Below are 12,245 nucleotides of genomic sequence, written 5' to 3' on the forward strand. Positions count from 1 at the left end.
ATACGTATTTACTGTAGGAAGCAGAAGCCTGGAGGCTGAACAGTGTTGGATGTTGAAGGCGTGTGTTTCTTGAAATAAGAATCAATTACAATTGCACAGTGGTGGTCAAAGTATTCAGATCCTTTTCTTAAGTAAAAGTACTACAACATTGTAAAAATACTTCTTCCCTCTCCCATAGTTTGATGCTTTCTCGTCTCTCTTCTCTCCTTCTGTTGCTTTCTACAGGTGTTTCTGCCTCCGGAGCTGTAGAGTCTGGATCTGTGGCTGCCGGCCACACCATGTTCCTGCTCGACACCCACTGCTACAGTTATTAGTCCTATTGGTATTATCAATGCTATTGCTATCATTATTATAACTATTATTCATTTTTAAAGATATTTGTATTATTACCACTACCATTGCTATTATTATACATCTCATAGATTGTTATTACTCATGCATTAATGTAAAAGTTTTTTTGGTTTGTAAAGTAAATAATGAGTAAACAATTACTATTACCCAGAGCCCAAAGGGACACCTTCACAGTGCTTGTTTTGTACAGTTACAAACATTACAATTTACAACATACAAAGCAATAAAAAGCAGCAAATCTTCACATTTTTAAACTGGAACCATTAAATCTTTTACATGAACAATGACAAATGATAGAAATATTTCCCAATTAACATTCTGTCAATTGACTAATCATTTCAGCTGTACCTGTTTAAATAGTTGGGTAGTTTAATTCATAACATCATATCATATCATATTTTATAAACTCTTCTTTATGTGTTTGGGTGTAAATGTAGTAAAGTAAAGAGTACACTATTACCTCAGATATGTGTGGAGTAGAAGGAGAAATGACATGAAAAGGCATGAAAAGAAAACGCTCAAGTAGTTAATCGTTTTTTGCCATGTACCGTGAGCCCATTTGGAGAACTAAAGCTAGCCTGTTACTGCTGGACAACGGCTGATGCAGCCACAAGCGACAATTTAAGGATAATGGGAAGTACTAAATTGTATTGTAACAGTAGCACGGAGCAGCATCATGTAAAGAACAGTAGCTGAGTCGGCAAACTGGCTAAAACTGGTTATAGAGCAACGTCTACCTGAAGTTGGCTAAAGTTAGCTAGCATAAGCCATCATAAAACAACTGGTCATATCAGACCAAATGAGGCTGTAGCAGCAAAACCCCTGAGGGCGTTAAAATGAACAAAGGTGTGTTTATTGCTTATGAATTCAACTTTTTATTTGTTTCAAAAGTTACAGTCTCACTTTAAGGCTGCCTATAGATATTTTACCTCACAGTGGTTAGACATATAACACAACATATATGAATTATTGCACTTTTTTTCTTCTTCTATGTAACAAATGACTAATTATCAGTCAGTCAGTCAGTCAATCAATAACTTTCTTGTCCAGGTGCTGACTTTGCCACACTGTTGAGCGCTCCCTCAAAAAGTGTATTTTATCATATTAGAAAAAGTACGTTTTGAGCCTTCAGCTGGCTTTCGTCAGATATAGAGGTACCTTCTGTACAAAATATATACCAAAATACACACAGAAAGAAAGAGAAGGAGACAGAGAGGAGATAGTTGCACAGCCTGGAAAAGTCAAACAATTTATTCAACATGTTCAAAGTAACAACTCCAAATAGGTTCATCTTCTCTGGCTAATCTATGGCTTTGAGTTCAGTGTATGAGTTCCAGAAGGTATGTTTTTCTGCTCAGGATGCAGAGAGCCTAATTGTTTTCCTGTCTGTTCCCGCATGAGGTAAAGATGAATGGACCAGCATCTTCGGACCATAAACCACCCTGACATTCCTGCGCTGTGAAACTACAAACACACAGTTCCTTAAATCTGAGGGCTTTTAGACTACACTCGACCTGCGAAGCCAGAGATGATGAATTCCTGCGCTACAGCTTGTAACAATGAATAAAAAATAAAGTGCAAGTTCAGACTTCATCACTTACCTTAAAAGGGCAAACAGAAGTTAATTTACCCAAATATTCTAACAAGATGCCACCGTTTGTTTATTATGTTTGGCTAGAAAGCCTGCAAAATTTGATAGTTTCCTCCCAGCAACAAACAGCATTAATTATTCATACACACTGTTTGTCTACAGTAAAAGAGTGGCAAAGGAATACAAAATCAAGTAATTTACAAATAATTGATAAGGTTGAAAATATACAAAATCAAGTCTTTAAGAGGTTTTGAGTGTAAATCATAATTTTATAAGTTGAATAAACAACACATCATAGACATAGACACACATTGTTACAATTGTTTTTACAAGACGTAAATTTCTTTTGGAACCAAAGGCAGCATTTTAAGTTTCTGTGTAAAAGGTAGCACATGCTAAGAAAGACGATTTCAAATGAATGAATGAGCTCCGAAAAATGTTGATAGCTCATGGCACAATACTGTCGCCTTCCTGCACCTGTGCGGATGGATATTTTGTATTGTGTGGATAACTTAATTAAAATAGAAAAACAACAACATACAGTACATACCCTTTGAAACATGAACGCTGAATTTGATCTTTTTTTGAGTATTTGTTCTTGTAAACTTTCAATTGAATACTGACACAATGAAAACTCACACCTGAATGCAGATTTTTTTCTGATATACTGACAGGTCACGTTACTGAATACTCACAGATCTGATTTAAGGAAGAAAGAAACTCCTAGAACGTCTATGACAAAGCTGTCACTTTGAATCATCTGTTAACATGTAGCCGGTGTCTCTCCCAGAAATATATTTTCCCTTCATTCTATAAATGCCAGCTAATGCAAAGCACAAGATTAGGCACTTGTGACCTTTTATTAGAGCTGATAAGAGCTGCCATGGATACCAGGGAGCTCCATGTTGGCACAACAAAGGCTAGTAGTACAGCTAGATTACAGATCTACGCCATAGCAGGTAAGTGAAAATAAAAAGCAGGCATTATCCTTTACTGATGTGATAATTACCTGCAGTCCACCGCCTCAGAAAGGTTATCATACACACAAGTGGCCTGTAAACGCTCCAGGAAACTGCAGCATCTCAGTATAGCAGGTTGTTTATGGGAGGGGACGTCTGTGATTTCCAAACAGTGAAACTATAAATTCAGGCTGCACGTCACATGTTCCCTGAGTCCTACATATTAATACAATTTTTGTCTTGGAAAAGAAAGCAGGTGTTACATTCTTGTGCAGACAGTGCATGGTGACTGTTTACAACTTCCAGACATTTTTTATTATTTTTTTTATTTTTACAGACCCTGCTGATATGAATTACTGCAAGGCATGCTGTAGAGAGGGAGGAAGCTGTGAATCGTTGATCTTACATTTCCAAGGGAAAGGCCAAGCCAGATATATGAAGTCTGTCTGGACTGTAAAAACCCTAAATAAACATTTCATGAAATCAAATCAAGTTTGCATCTAGAAGGTTGCAACGGAAAATGTGCCCCTTTTAAAGAATGTGGTTGATCCCCCTTTTGTTAATTTGATGCAGGCCAAAATTACATCAGATGACAGCATAATCCGACATCATTATCAACATCAAAATGTTTGGCCCGGGGCGGACGGCAGCACAGCCTCTGTAACGGGATGATATGGATTACACTTTGCAAACCGACCTTGCCCCCCTCTCATTTTTTATGCCTGCCAGTCAAACACAGTGATGACCGCATGCATTGCATTTCTGCCGAATAAAACCCAAATATCCCTCTGATGATTAAGGTCACTCAAACACTGCTCTACAGAAGCCGTCCTCTGATAAGCCTCACAGAGTGTGTGTGTGTGTGTGTGTGTGTGTGTGGGGGGGGGGGGGGGGGTCGATGTATTGGACTCCAGTCAATCTTGATGTCTTTACTGTCATTTCTCTTCAGCGCTGCCCAGGTTCTCTCTGCCTCACTGTGGCTGCCGGTGACAGTAAGAGGACAATACAGTAATCAAAGGTTTCCAACTGTGACCTGTTGTTGGCTTTTATTTGTGTGTCAGTTCAGAGGTTTAAGCTTCTTCATGAGAAGTTTATCCCTGGATCACGGGGATCTGAGGGCTCACCGGTCATTTGCCGTCACTATCCTAAGAGCTCAGATTGTTGGGGCTGCTTTATTCTGAAATATGATGGAAATGTGTTGGACTAATTTGGCTTTAGTGGGATTGGCTGAATATTAGTCCACTCATCCAATGGATTATCCCATGGCTGCGATGAACACACTGTACAGATCTGTCAAACACCCATATATATGTATAATCATTATAAATAATTTTCCTCTAATGTTTGATTCCTCGTGTATAAGTGCACAATCTGATGCATTCCTCTCTTCTTTTTCTGTAATGATGACAGCCCTCATAAGCAACACAGTGTCTGATGCTGACACAGTAAAGCTGTGCAGCATGCAATGCTGTTAATAGCAGGAGCTTTGGGAGTTCTTACCCGCTGAGGTGAGCTTATCTGCACAGACAGCATGTGTATTCATTTAATCTGAGTTCAACATCAGGTGTCAAGAAAGATTACACACTGATGCTCACCGTGCTCACTGATACTACATAAATACTATGGATTCAGGAACAGAAAGGTGCTATATCGCTGGTGAAGTGTTTTGCTTTTGCAGACTTTGCAGATTTTAATTACATGTAGCTACACTCTAATTATTTGATATTGCCACAAGTGATTAAAAAATAAACAAATGTAACACGTATATTAGCATTTTCCCCAAATATTGCTTTAGTGTTTTCAGGATTTTCCTCCCTAATTTTCTCTCCAGCAGCCACATTAGTGACCTTCCTATTGGCTGTGCCAGGTTGAAGTGACAGCTGGTCTGATGTAATAACACCCCCTCCACTAGACAAGTTATAAAGAGCAATATCTAGCTCCATGGATTGAGATAAGCTTAGGTAGATTAATGCTCTAGGACACTGAAATGTTTGTTGTGTAAAAGCTCTGTTTATACAACAATGTGTCATTGCTGTATATGAAAAACTCTGATCTGGCAGATGGCCTGAGCTCCATGAGTTCCTCCACATTAAAGGCACTGCTAGTCTATGGTTTGTGCTCCCGTGGCTTAATGGGATTTCAGAGTCTTCATTCAAATGAATTATATATAGAAAAACTGGGATTATTTTACAGGCTGTTTAATCTCTTTTTCTTTTTTTTTTTCTCCAAAACTGAGCCTGCCCCATGGTTTTAGCATTCGTGGAAAAGTGGAGCGACCGAGTGCTACAATCAATGAACGCTAGAGTGCAGGCGGCCTATCAGCTCAGAGAACCGGAGATGCCCTGTGGACCGTTTCACTAACATGAAGCGTGCTCAGTCGACTTGACTCACTTCAGCCCTGCTGCCATGCCCGCCTTTCCAGAAGCGTTCCCATCCTGCTGAACAATGACAGACACGAGGCTTCACCAGAGCTGCTCTGCCACCGCGAGACACAGATTTGGTGCCCTTTTGCACTGAAAACAGCTTCATCCCTCCAGCTTTAGCTGCCACTCAGAGGGAGGCTCGGGCACCAGTCAGACTCTGCATCCTGGATCAACTAGCTACTTGCCAGAAAAATAAAACTCTGGTGAAAACAGTACAGCGGGTTGTGTTTTGCTGTGCTCTGGATCTTACCACTGTCAGGTAGAAAAGCTGACTGATCTCAGTGACTGGCAACAATAAAAAAGACTCTTGGAACTGCAGAAGAGGCCCCTTCGCTTCCTGAACTGGGCTCACACCTTTGAATTTAAGGCTCAGCACTGCTTCCTGATTCCCACTACAGATCCCATCATGCCTCACTCCTTCCAGCAGAATAAAGGTGAGAGTTCTTTCGTCTTTTCTTCATTTATCAAGTTAAAATGACAATATTTCATGGAGCATAGCATTGCTGCAAAAGAGAATGCATTCTTAGCAAACCTTTCTTGAATTTAAAAACAAAGTTTAAATGAATATAATCATATAATAATTTCTGAAACTTGACATATTTGACTAGACATGTGATTTTGGATTGCTATATTACCAGTGCATTGTCATACTACACAAGGCTTTATCAAAATTGCATTAAGACATATTAAAAACTGTGAACAAATATATATTTCCTAAAAAATATATAGTTTATGCCTATCCAACACTACATTATATTTAGTTATTATCAATAGGATTGGTTATGAAATTGTTCACATTCTCGTGTCTTACAAAAACCGTAGAGAGAGGTGTGCACCTACATGTAATTTCACTTCTGAAATAAGACAAATAAACATTTTGTTTCTGAAGATCTTGAAAATTCTGAAGTCAACATCTCCACAGGACGAGTGGCAGCAGAAAGCACGCTTCCACCGAACATACAAAGGCCTGAAACACCGGCTCTCTAACTCCTGCACCGCATCGTATATTTCCACGCTGCTTTTATGACGGTCAGCTAGTCACAGAGCTCAAATGCACTGCTGAATCACTTGCTCAGTCACAACATTCACACAAGCGAGCATGCAAAGTAACATTAAAGGACACACAGTAGACACTGGTCACGATAAAACAACTGACATCTGATAAGCAAATGGGAGTACCGAATGCAATAAACAATGTCCTCACTGGTATATCTACAGTATGTAAAATGCAAATGCAAAACAGACATTTAATGCTAAAGATAGGATCCGAGTGATTTGACACGGCTTTCTGGTTCACTTTTGATTTTTCACATTGTACCCTTTGAGAATCTTTCTGCACAAAAGACACTGAAAACACAAAGTGGTTTGAGTAAACCTATGTCAAAAAATTACTTTTTAACATCAAACACTCTCTTAACACTTAAAAAAGTTCTTAGCAGCGACACACAAGCTCACTGAACACTTTTTGAATCTCTGAATTTACAGCTGACATGTCACTAGTGCACAATGCAAGCTACACTATGGTTGGTGAAATTTGGCTGGTTGGTTTTCTGTCAAATTCACATGTGATGCTATCAAGAAATGTCTGCAGTCCCATGCAAGCAAGGTACACAATGTTTCAGAGTGCAGCTGATATCAGGAGTGTCTGCCTGTGTGATGTACAACAGATAACAATTATGCGAATGTGGTGAGCACAGGAGGTGCCACTCTGCTTTCTTGCATCAGCACTTCCACCTGGCATTTCCTGGGCTTCAGAGATACTTTTAATGAAAGCACTGAAGGATACAGTAGCTGTCAACTATGATGATGATTAGTAGGAATAAATTGTAATCAAAAATAGGTTAATTTCTTCCTTTCAAACTTGCAGAAATGCAGACTGATAAGGCCTGATGGTTATATGAGTTGATTTGTTTCGAGCAAACAAAAAGAGTGGGAGGTTTTCCAGAATTTAGAAGGAGAAAGCACCGTAAGAAATAAGGGTGTAGATAAGACAAAGTCAGTTTCATAAGAAAATATAATCAGAAATTATAAATTTTAGGCAAAATGAACACAGATTATTCAGAAATTGGATTAAAAAATGGTAAGAAAATTGAAAAGACATGGTATGTCTTTTTAATTGTAAACTTTTTTTGCAAATTAACAATATACATGTGCATTTAATGTATTATGCATATATTTTCCTTGATATTTCATAAAAATGCTGAAATGGTTTCTTCTTCAATCCATGTACGTGTGTATGTGGTTTGAAGGGGTTTTATTTATTTATTTTTGGTAAAGCAGTTGACTTCTGGGGCTTGGTGGGATTGCTTTCATCCTCGCCAATCCCATGTTTCCATGTTGGATTTAAAACCATTTACCGCTTTGGCTGGAGGAAACCAAAAAAAGCTGACATGAAAATACACCTATATACTAATGGAGGCTGTGAACGCTTGCAGATGGAATCTCTGCCAAAATATGCTGAGGGCCAGTGCCAGTTTTCTCATGGAATGAAATTATGAAAGCTCACCTAGAGCTCCTTTTAGCATTTGTGAAAACAGTTTTTACAGCGTAACTGCAGCAGACTTGACCTGTCATGTTTGGGTGTAAGGAAATTAACAACATATTTATGTTTATAAAATTTCACAGTGTTTCCCTCATGATTACATTCATATTAAGGAGACAGAGAGCTGGGGTGGTGGAGATTTGCTCAGTGCGCTGTCGCTGCTTTGTGCGTGGTTGAACGGCCTGGAGCTAGGTGTGTGTTGTTCCTGTTTAATCAGCCCTGTAGACCAGTATCAGCTGTTGGCCTTAGATGCATGCAGCTACTTTGACCTGGCAGTGGCAATGTAACATAGGATATAATTGAAAGCAAAATTGGGTCACAGCATGACAGACAGCAGGGGCAAAAGAGAGAGAGAAAGAACAAGTAGAGAAATGCAACAGTTAACTGAGGGAGAGCTGAGTCCCCAATAACAAGACCGTGTCTGTGTCTATGTGGAGTGAATTTCTACAAACTCTGAAAACATTTCTGCTACAGAATCCATACTGGTTTAGCTACTTTGGGTCTTGATGTCACAATGACTTGTTGACAATGGGAGATTCCACCATACAGTGGAAATACAGTAAGTAAATGTAACCTGTATTGCCTAAACAGTGCAAATGGCAAATTACATCTTGGTGCATCTTGGTTTATGAGCTCTGTGTTGCACAAAATTCTACTTTGTCACTCAAAGTATCTGTGATAATCTAAAACTCTCAAAATCACTGGATGCCTGATGTCGCAGTTATGTTCAATAACAGTGTGAAATTAACACCCTATCTAAGCAGGCATTTTACATGGATCCAACTTGTACTGTAGCCTACATTTGGAGTTTGTAGCCTTTTTTTATCTGCCATACTCCAACATCCCAAGCAGATTCACTTTAAATACCCCTTAATCAAAACTTGTCCAAAATGTTTTCATTTCAGTTGCTTTTAAAGGGGGCTGCAAAACAACACCAAAGAAAGTGAATATTGTTATAATATTTTTTAATACGGATGAATTGTCAATAATTAGGTCAGTTAGTTCAAGTTCATTTTCCATTGCTTTTAGTTAATTATTTCTACTATTTATTCACCTTAAAGCTAATGTTATCAAGTTCAACTGTTTATCCACCTGTAAGCTAATGCTATCAAGTTTGGTTATCCAATACTTTTAACTAATTATTTAAACTGTGTATATAGTTACTTTTTCTGTTACTTTTGTGTTTCATGTTTAGCCATTACTTTTAGCTCACTGTTTAATTGTTTATCCATCAGTTTTAGCAAATTCCATCAGCTGTTTATCCATTACTAGCTAATGTTATCTATTTCAACCATTTATCCATTACTTTAATTAATTATTTCAATTGTTTCTCTATTACTTTTAGATATCTATATTAATTGTTTGTACATTACTTTTAGCTAACAATTTAAAACATTTATCCATTATTTTTAGTTAACTATTTCACCTGTTTATCAAATAAGTCACATTTTATTGTTTTTTCATCACTTTTGGCTAATTATTTCAGATGCTCTATTCGGTAACTATTTTTTTAAAATGTATTCATTTTAGCTAACTATTTAGCCTTTTCTGTTAACTTGCTAAGTATGTATCCCACTGCTCTACAGTATGAGTACATTTGTAAGCAGGAGAATGCATCCATCCCTAAAGTCAAACAAAACAAACAAAAAAAAAATGCTGTGATATAAGGAACGAGCCTCGCAATGTTTCCAACACACACACACACACACACACACACCATATCAAGATCTACAGCTTTATACTAACTAATAGGTGTTGTGACAGCAGTGGAGGAAAGGGGGTTGATTCAGACAGCTGATTCTTATTGGATCATTACTGAGGGTGGTGCAAAGAAATAAGACCCACTTGTTTACCATTTGAATCTCTGCACTGAAGCTCCCTATCACTGCGAGTGTATAGCGCTGTTAAAATACCAAACTGAATCCATGTAGAGACACATAACAAGGCTTTGAAACTAATCTGTGCAGAAGTTGTCCCAAATTTAACAACTCCTCCTCATGTGCTCTTGGAACTCCTGCATTTTGCAGCCCTGGGCATGTGAGAGAAAGGAGGAAGACAGAGCAAACACTCACAAACAGATTGTGAAGATTTGTGAGGATGCTAGCTATTACTTGTACTATATATCCTCATGTTTCGTGGTAAGTAACTGACCCACCATCCAGCAGATGGCACACTGGCAAGGGACTGTTTCTGGTATGCGTGGAAAATTCCATCAAGTTTGACTCTGCAGGCTGCATTCCTGGCTCCTCTCAGCTGGCCTTGAGAAAGTCCTGAATCTACATGCTTTGATATGACTAAATTGGAATTCTAGCCCACTAACACGCCTCTGCTCTGACTATAACCTTAGCATGTAGCTTGCACAGGCAAGCTGGTGAACTCAAGGTTATCCACACTGGCAGACTGCAGAAACTTATTCCAAAGTTTGTTTGTTTTTTTGGTATGCATGTGTGCATTTTCTTTTTGAATTAAGTGATAAAGCAGAATAAAACAGACTTTAACAAAGCTGTTACATGTCCAGGGAGCCTCGTTATTGACCACTGGAGCTGAAACACTTGTCCTGTTGTTGTTGCTTTATAGTACATGCATAACTTTCAAAGTAAGGGGGAAACACTTCCACCTGGCATACACACTGAATTAATCTATATTGAGTGCATTGCCAAAATGTTCATTAACAGCAGTACATATAATCAAGGGACTCCTTTTAGATAAGTGTGAACCTCTGTCAGCTCCTTATCTCTATTATTCGGTACAGCTGGAAATATTCCTCTGTGTGTTTAGCCCTGTCAAATAGGGATGAAAGACAACTTTTAACCTGGTGTGTGTGAGTGCAGAGACACGCAGCAGCATTGTTGCAAACAGACACGGTTTCATGTCAGAAAATGACGTGCCCGTTTGTCTGTTAATTAAAAAAGAGGCGAGCTTCCAAGTGAACTGTGCTCATCATTACCTGCGCAGGAAATCTTTTGAAGTGGCTTCAGTGAATTGTTCACTGCATCTATTTGTTACTAGTCCTGATAAATTATGCATGTTATATGTTTTCAATGATCTGCACAAATACACGATCAAGGAAAATGTATAAATATGCACAATAAGACTAGAAGAACAAATCTTTTTACAGGCACACTATGGCCGTGTCACAATTCACACCTGTCGTAGGAATGGTGTTTGACAAACGGCGACTTTGTTGTGGACAAAAGCAGAAAAAATGCTTCTGGGATGCATGGAGTTAAAAAAAAGTGAAACTTAACAATATAAAAAGAAATTCTTTTAAAGAAAGGAACTAAAAAGACCTCTGTAGCTAACAGCATTATCTGTTTGGTGTTACAGCTTGGTTGCATCATGCCTCTCAGAACAAAACTCCACACTCACATCTTTGCTGACAATGAACACTGAAGTTGGCAGAAATTTGCTGTGAAACGAGACAAAAGTGTGCAGTTTATGAAAAAAAGAAGTGAGGCAACCTCCGGGCCTCGGGCTTTTGTCAGTGGGCATTTCTATTCAATGACCTATCATACACCAAGTGTAGGCAATGATACGGCTTAGAGATGTTTCACACTGTGTCAGAAGTGTACAAGATTTTTTTTTAATGTGCAGCTGTTACTGGCCGGCCAGACTTGAATCACTGTCGCAACCTGCTTTGGACTGTGATTGTTTCTGAACAGCATGCCGCCTAGACAAAGAGACCAAACCCCTAACGTTATGACCCGTTGTTTAATTATACAGTCTGAATGGAGATCAAGGATTAACCGATGCATTGTTCATGATGTGACAATGCGCCCTGTGTGTCATCCCTATCGGTTTAGACAGGGGGGTTATTGATCAGGTACCCTGCACTCTTTCTCTGTCCTCTGTAAGTGGGTCATTTATTTTTGCTTGGAATTGGTTGAGTAAAAGTTTGCCAAGGATTTGCAGTAATTATCTCATCCTTCTATAGCTGGGCACAGCATGGGGCCTTGGTAAATTACACATCTCTCTCCTAACTCCTGGATGGTTTATGGCCGTGCATTATGCATAACTGTGCTGGAGCGCCTTAAACATCCCCCAAGTGGATTGAAATAAAGTTGACGCTGCTCTTTGTTTGGAGCTCAACATAGTCTTTATTTGGCAGTGCTGAATCGGAGATTGCTGTAAAAGCGTGCGTCTTAATTATTTTGGAGACTTTTTCCCCCCCTCTCCCCAATGGTTTGTGAACACCTGGAGTGTTTTTAGTGGGATGCCGGATCCAGATGGGCGGATGCGCGGGCAATCCACAGGGAAATGCCGTTTACATTACAGTGGAGTGTGTCGTCACATAAAGGGTTAAGCACAAAAAAGGAGAAAAGAAAGGTGCTGCATCTGATTCATTTGGATGCGTACAACACAGTCTGTTGTACACTGAA

The sequence above is a fragment of the Micropterus dolomieu genome, linkage group LG05, assembly GCF_021292245.1.
Source record: "Micropterus dolomieu isolate WLL.071019.BEF.003 ecotype Adirondacks linkage group LG05, ASM2129224v1, whole genome shotgun sequence".
Taxonomy (NCBI): domain Eukaryota; kingdom Metazoa; phylum Chordata; class Actinopteri; order Centrarchiformes; family Centrarchidae; genus Micropterus; species Micropterus dolomieu.